This window comes from Salmo salar, chromosome ssa13 (assembly GCF_905237065.1).
Source record: "Salmo salar chromosome ssa13, Ssal_v3.1, whole genome shotgun sequence".
Classification (NCBI taxonomy): Eukaryota; Metazoa; Chordata; class Actinopteri; order Salmoniformes; family Salmonidae; genus Salmo; species Salmo salar.
In genome coordinates this window covers 1648912-1669124 of record NC_059454.1, presented here as the reverse complement: position 1 = coordinate 1669124, position 20213 = coordinate 1648912, and positions in this window count along the sequence as shown.

Sequence of the window (20213 nt, the reverse complement as noted above, 5' to 3'; positions counted from 1 at the left end):
ATAGTGTAGTGGTGGTGTAGTTGTATAGTGTAGTTGTGGTGTAGTTGTATAGTGTAGTGGTGGTGTAGTTGCATAGTGGTGTTGTAGTTGTATAGTATAGTGGTGGTGTAGTTGTATAGTGTAGTAGTGATGTAGTTGTATAGTGGTGGTGTAGTTGTAGAGTCTGGTGGAGGTTTAGTTGTATAGTGTAGTGGTGGTGTAGTTGTATAGTGTAGTAGTGGTGTAGTTGTTTAGTATAGTGGTGGTGTAGTTGTATAGTGTATTTGTGGTGTAGTTGTATAGTGTAGTGGTGGTGTAGTTGTTTACTATAGTGGTGGTGTATTTGTTTAGTATAGTGGTGGTGTAGTTGTTTAGGATAGTGGTGGTGTAGTTGTATAGTATACTGGTGGTGTAGTTGTATAGTGGTGGTGTAGTTGTATAGTGTAGTGGTGGTATAGTTGTATAGTGTAGTAGTGGTGTAGTTGTATAGTGTAGTGGTGGTGTGGTTGTTTAGTATAGTGGTGGTGTAGTTGTATAGTATAGTGGTGGTGTAGTTGTATAGTGTAGTGGTGGTGTAGTTGTGTAGTATAGTGGTGGTTTAGTTGTATAGTGTAGTGGTGGTGTAGTTGTGTAGTGTAGTGGTTGTGTAGTTGTATAGTATAGTGGTGGTGTAGTTGTCTAGTGCATTGGTGGTGTAGTTGTAGAGTATAGTGGTGGTGTGGTTGTATAGTGTAGTGGTGGTGTAGTTGTATAGTGGTGGTGTAGTTGTATAGTGTAGTGGTGGTATAGTTGTGTAGTATAGTGGTGGTGTAGTTGTATAGTGTAGTGGTGGTGTAGTTGTATAGTGTAGTGGTGGTGTAGTTGTGTAGTGTAGTGGTGGTGTAGTTGTATAGTGGTGGTGTAGTTGTGTAGTATATTGGTGGTGTAGTTGTATAGTGGTGGTGTAGTTGTATAGTATACTGGTGGTGTAGTTGTATAGTGTAGTGGTGGTGTAGGTGTATAGTGGTGGTGTAGTTGTATTGTGTAGTTGTATAGTGGTGGTGTAGTTGTATAGTGTAGTGGTGGTGTAGTTGTATAGTATAGTGGTGGTGTAGTTGTATAGTGTAGTGGTGGTGTAGTTGTGTAGTTTAGTGGTGGTGTAGTTGTATAGTGTAGTGGCAGTGTAGTTGTATAGTGTAGTGGTGGTGTAGTTGTATAGTAAAGTGGTGGTGTAGTTGTGTAGTGTAGTGGTGGTGTAGTTGTGTAGTGGTGGTGTAGTTGTATAGTGGTGGTGTAGTTGTTGAGTGTGGTGGTGGTTTAGTTGTATAGTATAGTGGTGGTGTAGTTGTATAGTGTAGTGGTGGTGTAGTGTGTAGTATAGTGGTGGTGTATTTGTATAGTGTAGTGGTGGTGTAGTTGTATAGTGTAGTGGTGGTGTAGTTGTATAGTATAGTGGTAGTGTAGTTGTATAGTGTAGTGGTGGTGTAGTTGTTTAGTGTAGTGGTGGTGTAATTGTCTAGTGGTGGTGTAGTTGTGTAGTATAGTGTTGGTGTAGTTGTGTAGTGTAGTGCTGGTGTAGTTGTATAGTGTAGTGGTGGTGTAGTTGTATAGTGGTGGTGTAGTTGTGTAGTGTAGTAGTGGTGTAATTTTTAGTGTAGTGGTAGTGTAGTTGTATGGTGTAGTGGTGGTGTAATTGTATAGTGTAGTGGTGGTGTAATTGTATAGTGGTGGTGGTGTAGTTGTATAGTTGTGGTGTAGTTGTTTAGTATAGTGGTTGTGTAGTTGTCTAGTGTAGTGGTGGTGATGTTGTGTAGTGCAGTGCTGTATCTGACCACTAGGGGGCAGCACACTACACAGTTTACTGGGATCTTTGATTCAGATGCTCCTGAGATACTGTGGGTATTCTGATGGAGAACATTTCATTAATGAACCATACAATATGAGAAGAAACTAGACACTCGCAGGCAAACACACTCCAGCACACACACACACACACACACACACACACACACACACACACACACACACACACACACACACACACACACACACACACACACACACATACACATGCACACACACACACACACACACACACAGTTTTGGCTTGGCACAGCAAAGGAAACTAATTTGTGTGTTCTGTTAGGATGTTAATCCCTGGTCATAGATGTTAATCCTTGGTCATAGATGTTAAACCCTGGTCATAGATGTTAAACCCTGGTCATAGATGTTAAACCCTGGTTATAGATGTTAAACCCTGGTCATAGATGTTAAACCCTGGTCATAGTGACTCCATTCTGTTAGGATGTTAAACCCTGGTCATAGATGTTAAACCCTGGTCATAGATGTTAAACCCTGGTCATAGATGTTAAACCCTGGTCATAGTGACTCCATTCTGTTAGGATGGTTAAACCCTGGTCATAGATTTTAAACCCTGGTCATAGATGTTAAACCCTGGTCATAGATATTAAACCCTGGTCATAGATGTTAAACCCTGGTCATAGATGTTAATCCCTGGTCATAGATGCTAAACCCTGGTCATAGATGTTAAACCCTGGTCATAGATGTTAAACCCTGGTCATAGATGTTAAACCCTGGTCATAGTGACTCCATTCTGTTAGGATGTTAAACCCTGGTCATAGATGTTAACCCTGGTCAGAGATGTTAAACCCTGGTCATAGTGACTCCATTCTGTTAGGATGTTAAACCCTGGTCATAGATGTTAAACCCTGGTCATACATGTACCCTGGTCATAGTGACTCCATTCTGTTTGTAAAGTAACAATCGTTCTCCCTGCTGACTGGAAACAGATGGTTTCTGGATTAACTTTATTCATTACCTTTATTCAATGAGGAATTCCTATTCAGATACTGACTCTCCTTTCAACACTAGACTCCAGCCCAACCTGAGAGAGAGACTATGGTGTGTAGGCCTGCCTCATAGAATTAAAACTTTACTTATTATTAGCCTGAGATCTGGAGCCTAAATGCCAAATGACACACTACTCTCTATATGGGCCCTGGTCAAAATTAGTGCACTACACATGGAATAAGGTGCTATTTGGGATGCAAGCAAAGAGTCTAATTTCCATACGAGCCTGAAGCCTGCAGCTCCGCCTAAGAGAAACAGATTGGTGTGATTACAGTGAGATACTAATAGAATGACAATTCATGGAATGGTAGAGTGGTTATACCTGTAACCGTGTCTATCAGCGTTAGACTTCTACTGTTCTACTGTGGTGTAAACACTGGCAATTTCTATCAGCGTTAGACTTCTACTGTTCTACTGTGGTGTAAACACTGGCAATTTCTATCAGCGTTAGAGTTCTACTTTTTTACTGTTCTACTGTTCTACTGTTCTACTGTGGTGTAAACACTGGCAATTTCTATCAGCGTTAGAGTTCTACTGTTCTACTGTGGTGTAAACACTGGCAATTTCTATTAGCGTTAGAGTTCTACTGTTCTACTGTGGTGTAAACACTGGCAATTTCTATCAGCGTTAGAGTTCTACTGTTCTACTGTGGTGTAAACACTGGCAATTTCTATCAGCGTCAGAGTTCTACTGTGATGTAAACACTGGCATTTTCTATCAGCGTTAGACTTCTACTGTTCTACTGTGGTGTAAACACTGGCAATTTCTATCAGCATTAGACTTCTACTGTTCTACTGTGGTGTAAACACTGGCAATTTCTATTAGCGTTAGAGTTCTATCGTTCTACTGTTCTACTGTTCTACTGTGGTGTAAACACTGACAATTTCTAGTAGTGTTAGAGTTCTACTTTTCTACTGTTCTACTGTTCTACTGTGGTGTAAACACTGGCAATTTCTATCAGTGTTAGACTTCTACTGTTCTACTGTTCTACTGTTCTACTGTGGTGTAAACACTGTGGCAATTTCTATCAGCGTCAGAGTTCTACTGTTCTACTGTGGTGTAAACACTGGCAATTTCTATCAGCGTTAGAGTTCTACTGTTCTACTGTGGTGTAAACACTGGCAATTTCTATCAGCATTAGACTTCTACTGTTCTACTGTGGTGTAAACACTGGCAATTTCTATCAGCGTTAGAGTTCTACTGTTCTACTGTGGTGTAAACACTGGCAATTTCTATCAGCATTAGACTTCTACTGTTCTACTGTGGTGTAAACACTGGCCATTTCTATTAGCGTTAGAGATCTATTGTTCTACTGTTCTACTGTTCTACTGTGATGTAAACACTGACAATTTCTAGTAGTGTAAGAGTTCTACTTTTCTACTGTTCTACTGTTCTACTGTGGTGTAAACACTGGCAATTTCTATCAGCGTTAGACTTCTACTGTTCTACTGTTCTACTGTTCTACTGTGGTGTAAACACTGTGGCAATTTCTATCAGCGTCAGAGTTCTACTGTTCTACTGTGGTGTAAACACTGGCAATTTCTATCAGCGTTAGAGTTCTACTGTTCTACTGTGGTGTAAACACTGGCAATTTCTATCAGCGTTAGAGTTCTACTGTTCTACTGTGGTGTAAACACTGGCAATTTCTATCAGCATTAAACTTCTACTGTTCTACTGTGGTGTAAACACTGGCCATTTCTATTAGCGTTAGAGATCTATTGTTCTACTGTTCTACTGTTCTACTGTGATGTAAACACTGACAATTTCTAGTAGTGTAAGAGTTCTACTTTTCTACTGTTCTACTGTTCTACTGTGGTGTAAACACTGGCAATTTCTATCAGCGTTAGACTTCTACTGTTCTACTGTTCTACTGTTCTACTGTGGTGTAAACACTGTGGCAATTTCTATCAGCGTCAGAGTTCTACTGTTCTACTGTGGTGTAAACACTGGCAATTTCTATCAGCGTTAGAGTTCTACTGTTCTACTGTTCTACTGTGGTGTAAACACTGTAGAGGACCTGTTCCAATAATAATACTAGCAGAAAAAGTCAAACCCACCCTTAAAGAAAATACTAAAATACCAAATAAAAACCACGTAGACTGAAGCTATGTGTTGGTGAGGCATTCCGAGTGGAATACACACACGCACGTTGGCACACACACACGCACGTTGGCACACACACACGCACGTTGGCACACACATACATGCAGCCTGAATGTCCCCGAGTCATGATGTTGGGCAGCTCTGTGTAACCTCAGTGGTCTCACAGGGTACAGAGAGAAGACAGGACAGACACACTGGAATTTAAGCTGAGGGAATTGTGGGAACTTAACGTGTGTGTGTGTGTGTGTGTGTGTGTGTGTGTGTGTGTGTGTGTGTGTGTGTGTGTGTGTGTGTGTGTGTGTGTGTGTGTGTGTGTGTGTGTGTGTGTGTGTGTGTGTGTGTGTGCTTGTGTGTACGTGAGAGAGAGAGAGAGAGTTTTGTCGACTTGTAACTGCAGAGTCTTTTTGGTTGCTCTTGGCAAACATACATGGATAATCCACCAAGTATTGCAGGGAGAGAAACCTAACTTCTAAATATGAGGCATATCCTGACTCTTTCGTCCCCCCCTCTCCCTCTTTCATCCCCCCCTCCCTCTTTCGTCCCCCCCTCCCTCTTTTGTCCCCCCCTCCCTCTGTCTCACAAGGTAAAATGGTGTCTATTGTCAAACCTATGGAGAGAGAGAGGGGGGTGGAAGACGATGGGGCCTTGACAAAGCTGTGAACGAAAGAATGAGAAATTGAAAAGGTGTATTCTGGGTTAGAGCGAGAGAAGGAGGAAGGGAGAAAGGGAGGAAGGGAGGAGGGAGTGAGGGAGTGAGGGAGGAGGGAGTGAGGGAGTGAGGGAGGAGGGAGGAGGTAAGAGGGAAGAGTGCAGGTAACACCTTTAGGTCATTTGGCAGCCAGGAGAATAAGTCACTTTTCTGCGTTCATCTGAAAGTATTTTTCCCAGGCTTTGAAATGGCTCTTTTCCCATTTCGTCCAATTTTCTAACATTGTTGTAATACCACTACCTGTGAGATCCATAATAATCAGAAAGTCTCCAAATGTGGTGTTGTTCAGTGTGTGTGTGTGTGTGTGTGTGTGTGTGTGTGTGTGGTCTGTGTCTTTCTGTCTCTGTTTCTGTAATATTAGAAAAAAATACAAACTGTGTTGTTATGTTGTTCTGTTGTTGTGTTGTGTTGGTACTGTGTCGTTGTGTTGTTGTGTTATTCTGTTGTTGCGTTGTTGTGTTATTCTGTTGTTGTGTTGTTGTGTTGTTGTGTTGTGTTGGTACTGTGTTGTTGTGTTATTCTGTTATTCTGTTGTTGTGTTGTTGTGTTATTCTGTTGTTGTGTTGTTGTGTTATTCTGTTGTTGTGTTATTCTGTTGTTGGGTTGTTGTGTTGCTGTGTTGTTGTGTTGTTGTGTTATTCTGTTGTTGTGTTGTTGTGTTGCTACTGTGTTGTTGTGTTGTTGTGTTGATGTGTTATTCTGTTGTTGTGTTGTTGTGTTGCTACTGTGTTGTTGTGTTGTTCTTTTATTCTGTTGTTCTGTTGTTCTGTTGTTGTGTTTTTCTGTTGTTCTGTTGTTGTGTTGCTACTGTGTTGTTGTGTTGTGTTATTCTGTTGTTCTGCTGTTGTGTTGTTGTGTTATTCTGTTATTCTGTTGTTCTGTTGTTGTGTTGTTGTGTTATTCTGTTATTCTGTTGTTCTGTTGTTGTGTTGTTGTGTTGTTCTTTTATTCTGTTGTTCTGTTGTTCTGCTGTTGTGTTGTTGTGTTGTTGTGTTATTTTGTTGTTGTGTTGTTGTGTTATTCTGTTGTTCTGTTGTGCTGTTGTGTTGTTGTGTTATTCTGTTGTTCTGTTGTTGTGTTGTTGTGTTGTTCTTTTATTCTGTTGTTGTGTTGTTCTGTTGTTCTGTTGTTGTGTTGTTGTGTTGTTGTGTTGTTGTGTTATTCTGTTGTTGTGTTGTTGTGTTGTTGTGTTATTCTTTTATTCTGTTGTTCTGCTGTTGTGTTGTTGTGTTGTTGTGTTATTCTGTTGTTGTTTTATTCAGTTGTTGTGTTGTTGTGTTGTTGTGTTATTCTGTTGTTCTGTTGTGCTGTTGTGTTGTTGTGTTATTCTGTTATTCTGTTATTGTGTCATCAGTCTAACTGTTAACTACATATCCCATACCTTAAAGACACACAGGGACATTTAATAGTTCTGACAAGTCACTACTATAATCTATTCTATTCTAATCTACTGTATTATATTATACTCAACTCTACTCTACTCTATGTATTGTGTTCTACTCTATTATATTGTGTTCTATTCTATTCTACTCCATTTTACTCTACTCTACTATATTCTACTCTACCCTACTCTACTCTATTTATTCTGTTCTACTCTATTATACTGTGTTCTATTATACTCTATTCTACTATATTCTACTCTATTATACTCTACTCTATTCTACTCTACTCTACTCTATTTATTCTGTTCTACTCTATTATATTGTGTTCTATTATACTCTACTCTATTCTACTCTACTCTACTGTATTCTACTCTAATCTACTCTACTCTACTCTATTTATTCTGTTCTACTCTATTATATTGGGTTCTATTATACTCTACTCTACTCTGTACTGTTCTACTCTACTCTATCCTGCTATACTATATTCTGTTGTATTATATTATACTGTACTCTCCTCTAGTCTACTCTAATTTAGTCTCCTCTATTATATTATGCTCTACCCTACTCCACTCTATTATATTCTACTCTATAATATTATAGTCTACTCCACTCTATTATTTTCTGTTAATTTCTTTTCTATTCTATTCTACTCAACTATACTCTACAATATTGTATTATGTTGTGTTCTATTCTACTCCACTCTACTATATTCTACTCTACTCTAGTCTATTATATTATATTCTACTCTATTCTATTATTTTCTACTTTACTATATTATATTCTCTCTATTATATTCTACTCTGTACCGTTCTCTTCTACGATATTATGTTTTACTCTACTCTATTCTACTCTACACTGTTTGATTCTACTTTATACTGTTCTCTTCTACTCTACTCTATTCAGTTTTTTTATTCCACTCTATTCTGTTCTATTCCACTCTAAGCCCAGCCCTAAACCTCTCACTAGTTTCTAGCCCAGCCCTAACCCTGTCATTAGTTTCCAGCCCAGCCCTAACCCTCTCACTAGTTTCCAGCCCAGCCCTAACCCTCTCACTAGTTTCCAGCCCAGCCCTAATCCTCTCAATTAGTTTCCAGCCCAGCCCTAATCCTCTCAATTAGTTTCCAGCCCAGCCCTAATACTCTCACTAGTTTCCAGTCATAACCCTCTCACTAGTTTCTAGCCCAGCCCTAATACTCTCACTAGTTTCTAGCCCAGCCCTAATCCTCTCACTAGTTTCCAGCCCAGCCCTAACCCTGTCACTAGTTTCCAGCCCAGCCCTAACCCTCTCACTAGTTTCCAGCCCAGCCCTAATCCTCTCAACTAGTTTCCAGCCCAGCCCTAATCCTCTCAATTAGTTTCCAGCCCAGCCCTAATCCTCTCAATTAGTTTCCAGCCCAGCCCTAATACTCTCACTAGTTTCCAGTCTTAACCCTCTCACTAGTTTCTAGCCCAGCCCTAATACTCTCACTAGTTTCTAGCCCAGCCCTAACCCTCTCACTAGTTTTCAGCCCAGCCCTAATCCTCTCAATTCGTTTCTAGCCCAGCCCTAACCCTCTCACTAGTTTCCAGCCCAGCCCTAATACTCTCACTAGTTTCCAGCCCAGTTCTTGGGAGAGGTGAAGAGGGTTTTTTACACCTATTCTCTGGGAGAGAAGCTGGAAGCTAATCCAGCTTCGACAGGACTCCTGCAGTGTGGCAGACTATACAGTGGATTTCCACACGTTCACAGCGTAGAGTGCTTGGAACCAGGAAGCACTGTTCGATATGTTCCTGCACAGCGTCTCGGAGGAGGTCAAGGACGAGCTTGCCACTCGGGAGTTACGTATGGATCTCGAATTCCCTCATCGCTTTGACCATTCGAATTGATGGGCGACTACGGGTACGACGGAGGGAGAGTAAATTTAACTTCGCTAGCACGTCCAGGGATTCAACCTTGCCTCCAAGTCATCCCGGAAGTCCCCCGATCATCCCTATGCCGAGAGAACCCGAGGCTTCCCGACCTTCCCAGAGAGTCGCCAAAAAGGCTGACTCACCACTTCCTGAGCCTATGCAACTAGGTAGAGTGGAACGGCAATACAGGATCGACATGAAGAGTTGTCTGTATTGTGGGACTCTTGGTCATTTTGTGTCATCTTGTCCTTTAAAAAGACCAGGCTCACTGGTAAGAGCGAGTACTCTGGTGGGCCATATAAAGAACTTTCCTGCTTCCCTTGCTCACACCCCTTTTCATGCCATTCTGCTGTGGGGATCCCAGTCCAAATCTCTCCTCATTGACTCTGGGGCCAAGAAGAGCTTTTTGGACACTAACCTGGCTTCCGAGCTTATCATCCCCACTCAGCCCATCTCCATTTCCATGGATGTTAGAGCATGGGCGGACGCTCTATAGGCCGGGTCACTCATAATACCACTCCCATCAACCTACGGGTGTCAGGAAATCACAGCGAGACTATTTAATTCCTGCTCATCAAGTCTCCTCAGATTCCTGTGGTTTTGGGATTCTCCTGGCTTCAGCGACACAACCCTCTCATCAACTGGTCTATTGGTGACATCATGGGCAAGAGTCCGTTCTGCCCATTGTCTGAAGTCAGCGCATCCTGCCCCAGGACGTCTTCCTCGGGGCCTGGAAGGCATCCAAGACCTCTCCTCTATTCTTGCGGAGTCCCAGGACATTTGGGAGGTGTTCAACAAGGCCCGGGCCACTTCGCTTCCGCCGTACTGACCATATGACTGCGGGATTGACCTTCTCTCTAGCACCACTCCTCCCCGGGGATGACTGTACTCGCTGTCGAGACAGGAGACCAAGGCTACGGACACCTACATTGGGGACTCCCTAGCTGCAGGATGTATATGTCCCCGTCCTCTTCCACCGTCAGGAAGTCCAGGACCCAGTTACACAAGGCAGGGTTCAGATCGAGGGCCCTGATTTTAATGATGAGCTTGGAGGGTACTATGGTGTTGAATGCTGAGCAATAGCCAATTAAAAGCATTCTTACATAGGTATTACTCTTGTCCAGATGGAAAGGGCAGTGTGCAGTGTGATGGTGATTGCATTGTCTGTGGATCTAGTGGGGCGGTAAGAAAATTGAAGTGAGTTTAGGGTGTCAGGTAAGGTAGAGGTGATATGATCCTTAACTAGCCTCTCAGGCAGGCACGACTATAAACACCATCATTAAGTTTGCCGATGACACAACAGTGGTACTTTAGGCCTGATCACCGACAACGACGAGACAGTCTATAGGGAGGAGGTCAGAGACCTCAACCTCTCTCTCAGCGTGATCAAGACAAAGGAGGTGATTGTGGACTACAGGAAAAGGAGGACCAAGCATGCCCCCATTCTCATAGACTGTAGTGGAGCAGGTTGAGAGCTTCAAGTTCCATTGTGTCCACATCACCAACAAACTAACATGGTCCAAGCACACCAAGACAGTTGTGAAGAGAGCACGACAAAACCTATTCCCCCTCAGGAGACTGAAAATATTTGTCATGGATCCACAGATCCTCAAAATATTCTACAGCTGCATCATCGAGATCATCCTGACTGGTTGCATCACTGCCTGGTATGGCAACTGTTTGGCCTCTGACTGCAAGGCACTACAGAGGGTAGTGCGTTCGGCCCAGTATCAAGCTTCCTGTCATCCAGGACCTCTATACCAGGCTGTGTCAGAGGAAGACCCTGAGAATTGTCAAAGACACCAGCCACCCTAGTCATAGACTGTTCTCTCTACTACCGCATGGCAAGCGGTACCGGAATGCCAAGTCTAGGTCCAAGAGGCTTCTGAACAGCTTCTACCCCAAGCCATAAGGCTCCTGAATGCGGTGGTTCATGCTTTCAGTTTTGTGTGAATGCTGCCATCTAGCCAAGGTTTCTGGTTTGGATTGGTTTTTATACAGTCTGCATTTGATTGAACAAAAGGACTTGAGTTTCTGTATGTTATCACAATCACACCATGAGTAGTTAATCATGAAACATACACCTCCACCTTTCTTCTTCCTGGAGAGTTCTTTATTCCTATCTGCACGATGTACTGAGAACCCAGCTGGCTTTATGGATGGGGTCAGTAAATCACGAGAGAGCCATGTTTCCGTGAAACAGAGTATGTTACAATCCCTGATGTCCCTCTGGAAGGAGATCCTCGCCCTGAGCTCGTCTACTTTATTATCCAGAGACTGAACATTAGCAAGTAATATACTCAGAAGCAGTGAATGGTGTACATTGCTCCTGAGTCGGACCAGAAGTCCACTCTGAATACCTCTTCTCCGCCGGCGTTATCTTGGAGCAGCCTCTGGAATAAGTTAAATTGCGCTGGGGGGGGTACGAACAAAGGATCCAATTTGGGAAAGTCGTATTCCTGGTCGTAATGCTGGTGAGTTACCACCACTCTAATATCCAAAAGTTATTTCCGGCCGTATGTAATAACACACAACAACAAAAAATTGGGACTAATAATGTAAGAAGTAACGCACAAAAACAAAAGAAATACTGCAAAGTTACTTAGGAGCTAGAAGCAGAGCTGCCATATCTGTTGGCACCATCTTCCTACATAAGCAGCACACAGGCAGGGCATCTACATGGGGTCTACATCTTTAGCATGGCGGTCTCTTTCACGTTCTTAATAAGGTTAAATGATAAAAGGTACAGTGTCTCTGATCTGAATTACAGTAATTCTCTCTCTATGGATACTGTAATTTGGGTGTTTAACCTTTAAGACAGGAAGTGTTTAGTCAGCTACAATCATTACCTATGCAGCCGACCCGGGCCCTTCTCCAACCATGTGACCATATCTTCATCAAACATAAACATACAGGTCATAAAAGGTGATTATGTCTTTAAAAGATCCAAACAGAGAGTTCCTCTAATCATCTTCACCTCCATTACAGCGTTATAGATAATTACACAGAATTACAATTACACGTTCAAATCATAGATCTTTCCTGCAGTCAGATTACCTAGTGGAATATTTTTCACATTTTTCATAATTAATATAGTATCATTTATTTATTTATTTATTTTTACAACATAAATCCGGTGTTTCTATGTCATACAGTTTTGTTATATTTCAGTCTTCTGTGATGTAGATAATGGGTAATATTGGGATGCAAACTCAAAATGTAATACATTTCATCTCTATATCTGACATGGTACAGGTGTCTTCTTTTTGTTAAGTCCATAACCATGTGTGTGAGGTGTATACTTTTGATTGAAAGTAGATTTATTTAAGATTACCAAGAATCACTCTGTGTGGCCCTGATTTAGCCCACCGCAGGAAATTAATGCACAAACATTCTGAGCAAACAAATTAATAACAAAAAAACAATAATTAACGCAAAAAATATCCATAAAAAAGCTAAGTCTAGCAGGGACCGCAAAGAGGTGAAACACCTCCTCATCCATCCTAGGTATTTATGGACGGGTCACAATCCCTGCTATTGTGATGTCATCGCACTACATCCTGTTGAAAACTTCAGCTTGTGTGTGTGTGTGTGTGTGTGTGTGTGTGTGTGTGTGTGTGTGTGTGTGTGTGTGTGTGTGTGTGTGTGTGTGTGTGTGTAAAAGGTTGAATAAAATGTCATTTGTCACATGATTCGTAAACAACAGGTGTGGACTAACAGGGAAGCGGTTGTCCGCAGAACATTACAGAACATTACAGAACATCACAGAACATTACAGAACATTACAGAGCATCACAGAATAGTACAGAACATCGCATTACATTACAGAACATTACAGAACATCACATAACATTACAGAACATTACAGAACATTACAGAGCATCACATAACATTACAGAACATCACAGAACATTACAGAACATTACAGAACATTACAGAACATCACAGAACACTACATAACATTACAGAACATCACAGAATAGTACAGAATAGTACAGAACATCACAGAACATTACAGAACATTACAGAACATCACAGAACACTACATAACATCACAGAACATCACAGAACACTACATAACATCACAGAACATCACAGAACACTACATAACATTACAGAACATCACAGAATAGTACAGGACATCACAGAACATTACAGAACATTACAGAACATTACAGAATAGTACAGAACATCACAGAACATCACAGAACATTACAGAATAGTACAGAACATCACAGAACATTACAGAACATTACAGAACATCAGAGTACATCACAGAACATTACAGAACATTACAGAACATCACAGAACATTACAGAACATCACAGAATAGTACAGAACATCACAGAACAGTACAGAACATCACAGAACATCACAGAACATTACAGAACATCACAGAACATCGCAGAACATTACAGAACATTACAGAACATCACAGAACATCACAGAACATCACATAATATTACAGAACATCACAGAGAGAAAAGACAAATAATAATAGAAAAGTAGTAATGTAATAATTTAAAGTAATAAGAAAATCAACTTCATTTTCAAGGTTAGTACAGTGTACTTACATGTGTCATTGCACTAAAATATTGTATTTAATTGTAATAATGCATAGTAACAATGTAATAACGACAGTCCATCATTATTTTAAGACATGATTTTAAGACATTCAAGCACTTTGAAAGTTTCTTCAAGTTCAGTCGCAAAAACCATCAAGCGCTATGATGAACTGGCTTTCATGAGGAATGGAAGACTATTAGAATATGGCAAATATTAGTTAATTATTGCATTGTAGCCATGCTGGCTTTCTCAGGCTACCTGAGACATGAAACAGATAGGCGGGAGGGCATACAGGCTGTTGCCAATTTATTAACGCCGCAATTTGTCTAAATGGGTAATGGAAAACACTTCAACCACTACATTTTGATTTCGACACAAAGTTTTTTTTTGCATCATTACGGTTTGACATCATTACGTCCAGCTGTTTTTTTTAATCGACAGAAGATTAAACGCACCCCTAGTTAAATTTAAACGCACCCCTAGCAGGCAATTATTACATCTGTTTTCTATGATATCTTTCTGTTTACAAAAAAAAAAAAATCGCTGGACACAGTTCATGGAAACATAAATAATATTGTTGCTAGCACATGACCCCCCCCCCCAAAAAAAAAGTGTACCACTTGGTTGAGTTTACAAAAACAGTTCAGATATCTAGGTCAACCTCACTGACTCACTGTCTTCCTTACGGGTGTCATCCCAGATTGTAATAATAAAAAATAACAACCTATAAAGAATGTGCACTTTAACCGTTATAACAACCTGAAACCTCCTTGCCATCCAAGTGAGGGAATAAACACTCTAGCACATCAGAGATGTAATATATACATAGGTACAATGTAATTACTAGGTCTTAAACAGGGTTTAACTAGTGTATCTTGAGGGATACTTACTTGTAAGTATTGTGTCCCTACAAAGTACGTTACCCATTCTGACAGTCTAATCGTCGGTTTCTGAAAGTCAAAGTGGGATACACCGCTGAGTCTGTAACATCTGTATAAAGTTGATACTCAGGATTTAGCTACTTAAAGTGAACTGTAACTTTAAAGTTACCTATGAGCGATTTATATTACTCATTACCAAGTGGAAAATACCTATAAAACAAAAGATTAGCCTATACTTTAGTCAAATGTATTGCAAATGTTGTAAAAATACCTTACAAAATAATCATATTTTTTATTGTTAGATTAATAATTTGATTATTTAGATTAAACAAAGATACTCAATAACATAAAAGTACCTATTCTAGTGGTGACTCAAAAAAATGGGATTGTCTTTCTCTTCCCTTTTTAACATTACAGTGGAAATCAACAACTGTCTTCATCTTCTTCTTTTTCCCATCCTGGAGTTTGAGATCTTCTGGAAATGTCCAGTAGAGAAGAAGAATGTGTGACAATATAGCGTTGACACCGTACATTACGTCGAGTTATCATCATCATAGCTAGCTAGATACCTAGTTGTTATTGTGTTATCCAGCTAGCAATTAAAGTGCTTGCTAACACTAATAAGTTAGCTAGTGTTTAGTTACATTGAAAATGAACTAACGTTACTCATAGTGTGTTGACACAAGTAGCTCAAGGGTATTACTTGTGGGTATTACTTGTGTCTCAAGTAATACCCTTGTGTAACGGATACCCTGAGAACAAGGTTCAGGAAAAGATAAGAGCATCGAGCACAGCTAACATTAGCTAACTAGCTAGCTAGTTAGCTAGCCAGTAGCTACCATATCATATTTGTCAGCTTTAGCTAGCTAGCTGCAGGGGATTTGCTTCCATTTAGCCACAAGAGCATTAGTGAGGTCGGTCACTGATGTTGGGCGATTAAGCGGTGTTCCAATTCATCCCAAAGGTGTTCGATGGGGTTGAGGTCAGGACTCTGTGTAGGCAGGTCAAGTTCTTCCACACCGATCTCGACAAATTATTTGTGTATGGACCTCGCTTTGTGCATGGGGGCGTTGTCATGCTGAAACAGAACAGGGCCTTTCCCAAATTGTTGCCACAAAGTTGGAAGCACAGAATCGTCTAGAATGTAAATAAATGCTAAATGCTAAATGTAAATGCTGTAGCGTTAATATTTCTCTTCACTGGAACTAAGGGGCCTAGCCCGAACCATGAAAAGCCCCAGGCCATTATTCCTCCTCCACCAAACTTTACAGTTGACACTATGCATTCGGGCAGGAAGCGTTCTCTTGGCATCCACCAAACCCAGATTTGTCCTTCGGACTGCCAGATGGTGAAGCATGATTCACCACTCCAGCTGATGCTTGGCATAGCGCATGGTGATCTTAGGCTTGTGTGCGGCTGCTTAGCCATGGAAACCCATTTCATGAAGCTCCCGACAAACAGTTATTGTGCTGTAGTTGCTTTCCAGAGGCAGTTTGGAACTCGGTAGTGAATGTTGCAACCGAGGACAGACGATTTTTTACGTGCTTCAGCACTCAGTGCGTTCTGTGAGTTTGTGTGGCCTACCACTTTGCGGCTGAGATGTTGTTGCTTCGAGATTTTTCCACATAACAGCCCTTACAGTTGACCGGGGAAGCTCTAGCAAGGCAGAAATCTGACGAACTGACTTTTTGGAAAGGTGGCATCCTATGACAGTGCTTCGTTGAAAATCACTGAGCTCTTCAGTAAGGCCATTATTCTGCCAATGTTTGTCTATGGAGATTGCATGGCTGTGTGCTTGATTTTATACACCTGTCAGCAACGGGTGTAGCTGAAATAGCTGAATCCACTAATTTGAAGGGGTACATACTTTTGGCCAAGTAGTGTATTTAGCTAGCTAGCATGCTAGCTAAATCCAGAAAAACTCAATAGATTGCATTGAAAGTCTATTCTGTAGATGGTAACGCACTAGCTGGCCTAGATAGTAGGCCCAACAAAAACACCATCTGATGTTGCTAGCTAGCCAACCAACACTGGGCAAAAGCTAGCTACCTACGCTAATTCGTCTAGCAGAAGTCATCTGTCCAAAAAAGAAAAACAAATTGTTTGAAAAACTTTCTTTCTTTCTCCTGTGTTGACATTTTTGACCTACAACACTTTGTTTCTTTGGCGGCAATATTTAATGGCCGGAATTTGCAAACTGACCTTCTTCTCGACCCTATTCTTTGCGCACTGTTACAGGACGTCAGTGTTAACACATGTGGGCATGTTCGAGGTCGTCATTATTTCGAGTGTGTGCCACAGATAGGCATTGAGACCTTAACATGAAATATGGGACCAACACTTTCCATGTTGAGTTTTATATTTTTGTTCTGTGTACTTTAACCATCGATTAAACATGGTTAAACACATTAATAAGAAGTTATGGTTAAAATTGTGAGACAAACTCTTATTGTTTCATTATTGATGAGCATTCTTACTTTTGCAGGAATCCAGACTGTATCACAACCGGCCATGATTGGGAGTCCCATAGGGCGGCGCACAATTGACCCAGCGTCATCTGGGTTAGGTTTTGGTCGGGTGTAGGCCGTCATTGGAAATAAGATATTTTTTTAACTGACTTGCCTAGTTAAATAAAGGTAAAAAAAGGTCATATTTAAGTTTTATATTCTTAAGAAAAATGCCAAAAAATTTATACATATTTTATTTTGCTTTTTCATAATGTGGTGTGTCGATTGATGAGGAAAAAAAACAATTTTATCAATTTTAGAATAATGCTTAAATAATAATAATAATGTTAATAATATTTTTTTAAAGTCAAGGGGTCTGAATATGGCTATGGTAGATACTGTATGAGTAAGCATTTTGTAGCATTGTAGTATGCTACAGAGTAACACGCCATTAAAAGGGTTCTGGATGTTTAGCTATGTTCTCCTGCTTCCTGCTACCCAAGCATGCTGACACGCTAACAACATCAAGCAGCATTAGCAATGTAGCATGCTAAAAAGCTATCTCAGTTCTTCCTTGACTTACAGTGGTAACTTAGCAGCACCACTGCTAGCTAACACTAACTTTATACTCTGCGGGTGGGAGCTGAGTGTGTGACTAGCTGTACATTAGAACCAGCAGTGCTGACGCCTCTGAGAGGGGGGAGCGAGGGGGATGGAGGGATTGGGAACAGATGTATTCGTTTTTATGGAGGTAATGATACCCCATAATAGTTTAGCTAATTAAAGATAACTAGCAACTCAATGCAGAGGGACACACACACACACACACATTCAAGCATCGCGTGCACGCACACAAATGTAACTCCCCACTGTTACAGTAATTTAACTAAATGAAACCTTTGTAACAGTTGGAACTTACATAACCCACAGGATTCTCCAATCCAATGGCGTGAAATAACATGTATAAAAACAGCAAATGGTTCCATCCCAAATGGCACCCTATTTACCCAGGGCCCCTAGGGCCTGCAAACAATAATGAGTCGTTATGAAGGTCACAAAATGGTCGCCTAAAGAGGTCAGGATGTTGTGTCAAGGTCCACTGGAGGTTTTGTCTGTTTTTTTTGTTTTTGTTTTATTTTGTTCTCGGATGTCCCCAAGGACATTTTAGGACTGGTGTAGGACTGGTGTAATTAGGGTGTTATCATTAGTCCAACAGTTGCAAACGAGAGTTTCTATTGGACAAACACAGGTATGTTTATACTCGTTTTGTTCAAATTGGCTTCCATTTATTAAGAAACATTATTCAACAGAATCGGTGGAATGAATACACCCCTGATCACTTTCATAGCAGCCACGTTGTACTCATTCTCACATTTATGCTCTCTCCTCTTCTCACATTTTCCGTTCTCACCTTTTCCGTTCGCTTGAGAACTTCAATGCACAAAACATCAGCTATATGGGACCAGGCAACAAAAAAAACTTTCCAAGCAAAACCATATCTTAACCGCTACAGACAGCCTACATTGTTGTCACCATAATAGCTAAATTAATGTCATAGTAAACACAGCTAATAGAACTAACGAGTTAGTAAACCAGCTACAATCATGCAGCAATGTTATTAAAGTATACAGTCAGTTGTCCACATGTTGTTCACATGTTGTCCACATGTTGTCCACCCTAGAGTCACTGGTGCGTCAACAGTGAAGAGGTGAAGAGGCGACTCCAGGATGCTGGACTTCTAGGCAGAGTTCTTCTGTCCAATGTCTATGTTCTTTTGCCCATCTTAATCTTTTATTTTATTGCCCAGTCTGAGATATGGCTTTTTGCTTTGCTGAACATAGACACTGGACAGAGGAACTCTGGAGAGAGGAACTGGACAGAAGAACTCTGCCTAGAAGGCCAGCATCCAGGAGTCGCCTCTTCACTGTTGACGTTAAGACTGGTGTTTTGCGGGTACTATTTAAGGAAGCTGCCAGTTGAGGACTTGTGTGGCGTCTGTTTCTCAAACTAGACACTCTAATGTACTTGTCCTCTTGCTCAGTTGTGCACTGGGACTTCCCACTCCTCTTTCTATTCTGTTTAGAGCCAGTTTGCTCTGTTCTGTGAAGGGAGTAGTACACAGCGTTGTACGAGATCTTCAGTTTCTTGGCAATTTCTCGCATGGAATAGCCTTCATTTCTCAGAACAAGAATAGACTGACGAGTTTCAGAAGAAAGTTCTTTGTTTCTGGCCATTTTGAGCCTGCAATCGAATCCACAAATGTTGATGCTCCAAATACTCAACTTGTCTAAATAAGGCCAGTTTTATTGCTTCTTTAATCAGTTTTCAGCTGTGCTAACATAATTGCAAAAGGGTTTTCTACTGATCAATTAGCATTTTAAAATTATAAAGTTGGATTAGCTAACACAACGTGCCATTGGAACACAGGAGTGATGGTTGCTGATAATGGGCCTCTGTATGTGCCTAAGTAGACATTCCATTAAACATCAGCCGTTTCCAGCTACAATAGTCTTTTACAACATTACAACAATGTCTAGACTGTATTTCTGATCAATTTTATGTTATTTTAATGGACAAAAATGTGCTTTTCTTTCAAAAACAAGGACATTTCTAAGTGACCCCGAACTTTGGAACGGTAGTCTATATTCTTTTTTTATAACTCCTAGATTTAGGAGTTATAAAACCTTGTTTCTTACGATTAATTTTTTTGACTGTCCTTTTTCCATTTGTGAATGACTAATTCAATGCATTTCTGTGGGCTTTAGTAGTAAAGGCCAATCAACACAGAATAGCCGCATGTGCACACTCCCTCTGAAAATGTTTGGAAAAAATATCATTAATATTTTATTCAGCAATGTTCAATTGTATTCTTCATACTATAAAAGAGTATAAAATAATGCTAAGCAAATGTTGTCTGGTAAATTAACTAGTGTAGCCCACAGCCATATGGCATAGTCAGATCATAAGAACATGCTATTCTCTCCTTCTGGAATATAATACATTCACAGCCTGTCACAGCCTGATCTGTTTCACCTGTCTTTGTGCTTGTCTACATCCCCCTCCAAGTGTCGCCCATCTGCCCCATTATCCCCTGTGTATTTATATCTGTGTTCTCTGTTTGTCTGTTGCCAGTTCGTCTTATCTCGTCAAGTCTACCAGCGTTTTTCCCGTACTCCTGTTTTCTCTGTAGTCCTTGTTTTCTAGTTTTCCCAGGTTTGACCGTTCTGCCTGCCCTAACCCTGAGCCTGCCTGCCGTTCTGTACCTCTCAGACTCTGCTCTGGATTACTGACCTCTGCCTGCCCTTGACCTGTCATTTGCCTGCCCCCCTGTTTCTGTAATAAACTTTTGTTACTTCAAACGGTCTGCATCTGTGTCTTATCCTGAGGTCTGATAAAATTAAATCAA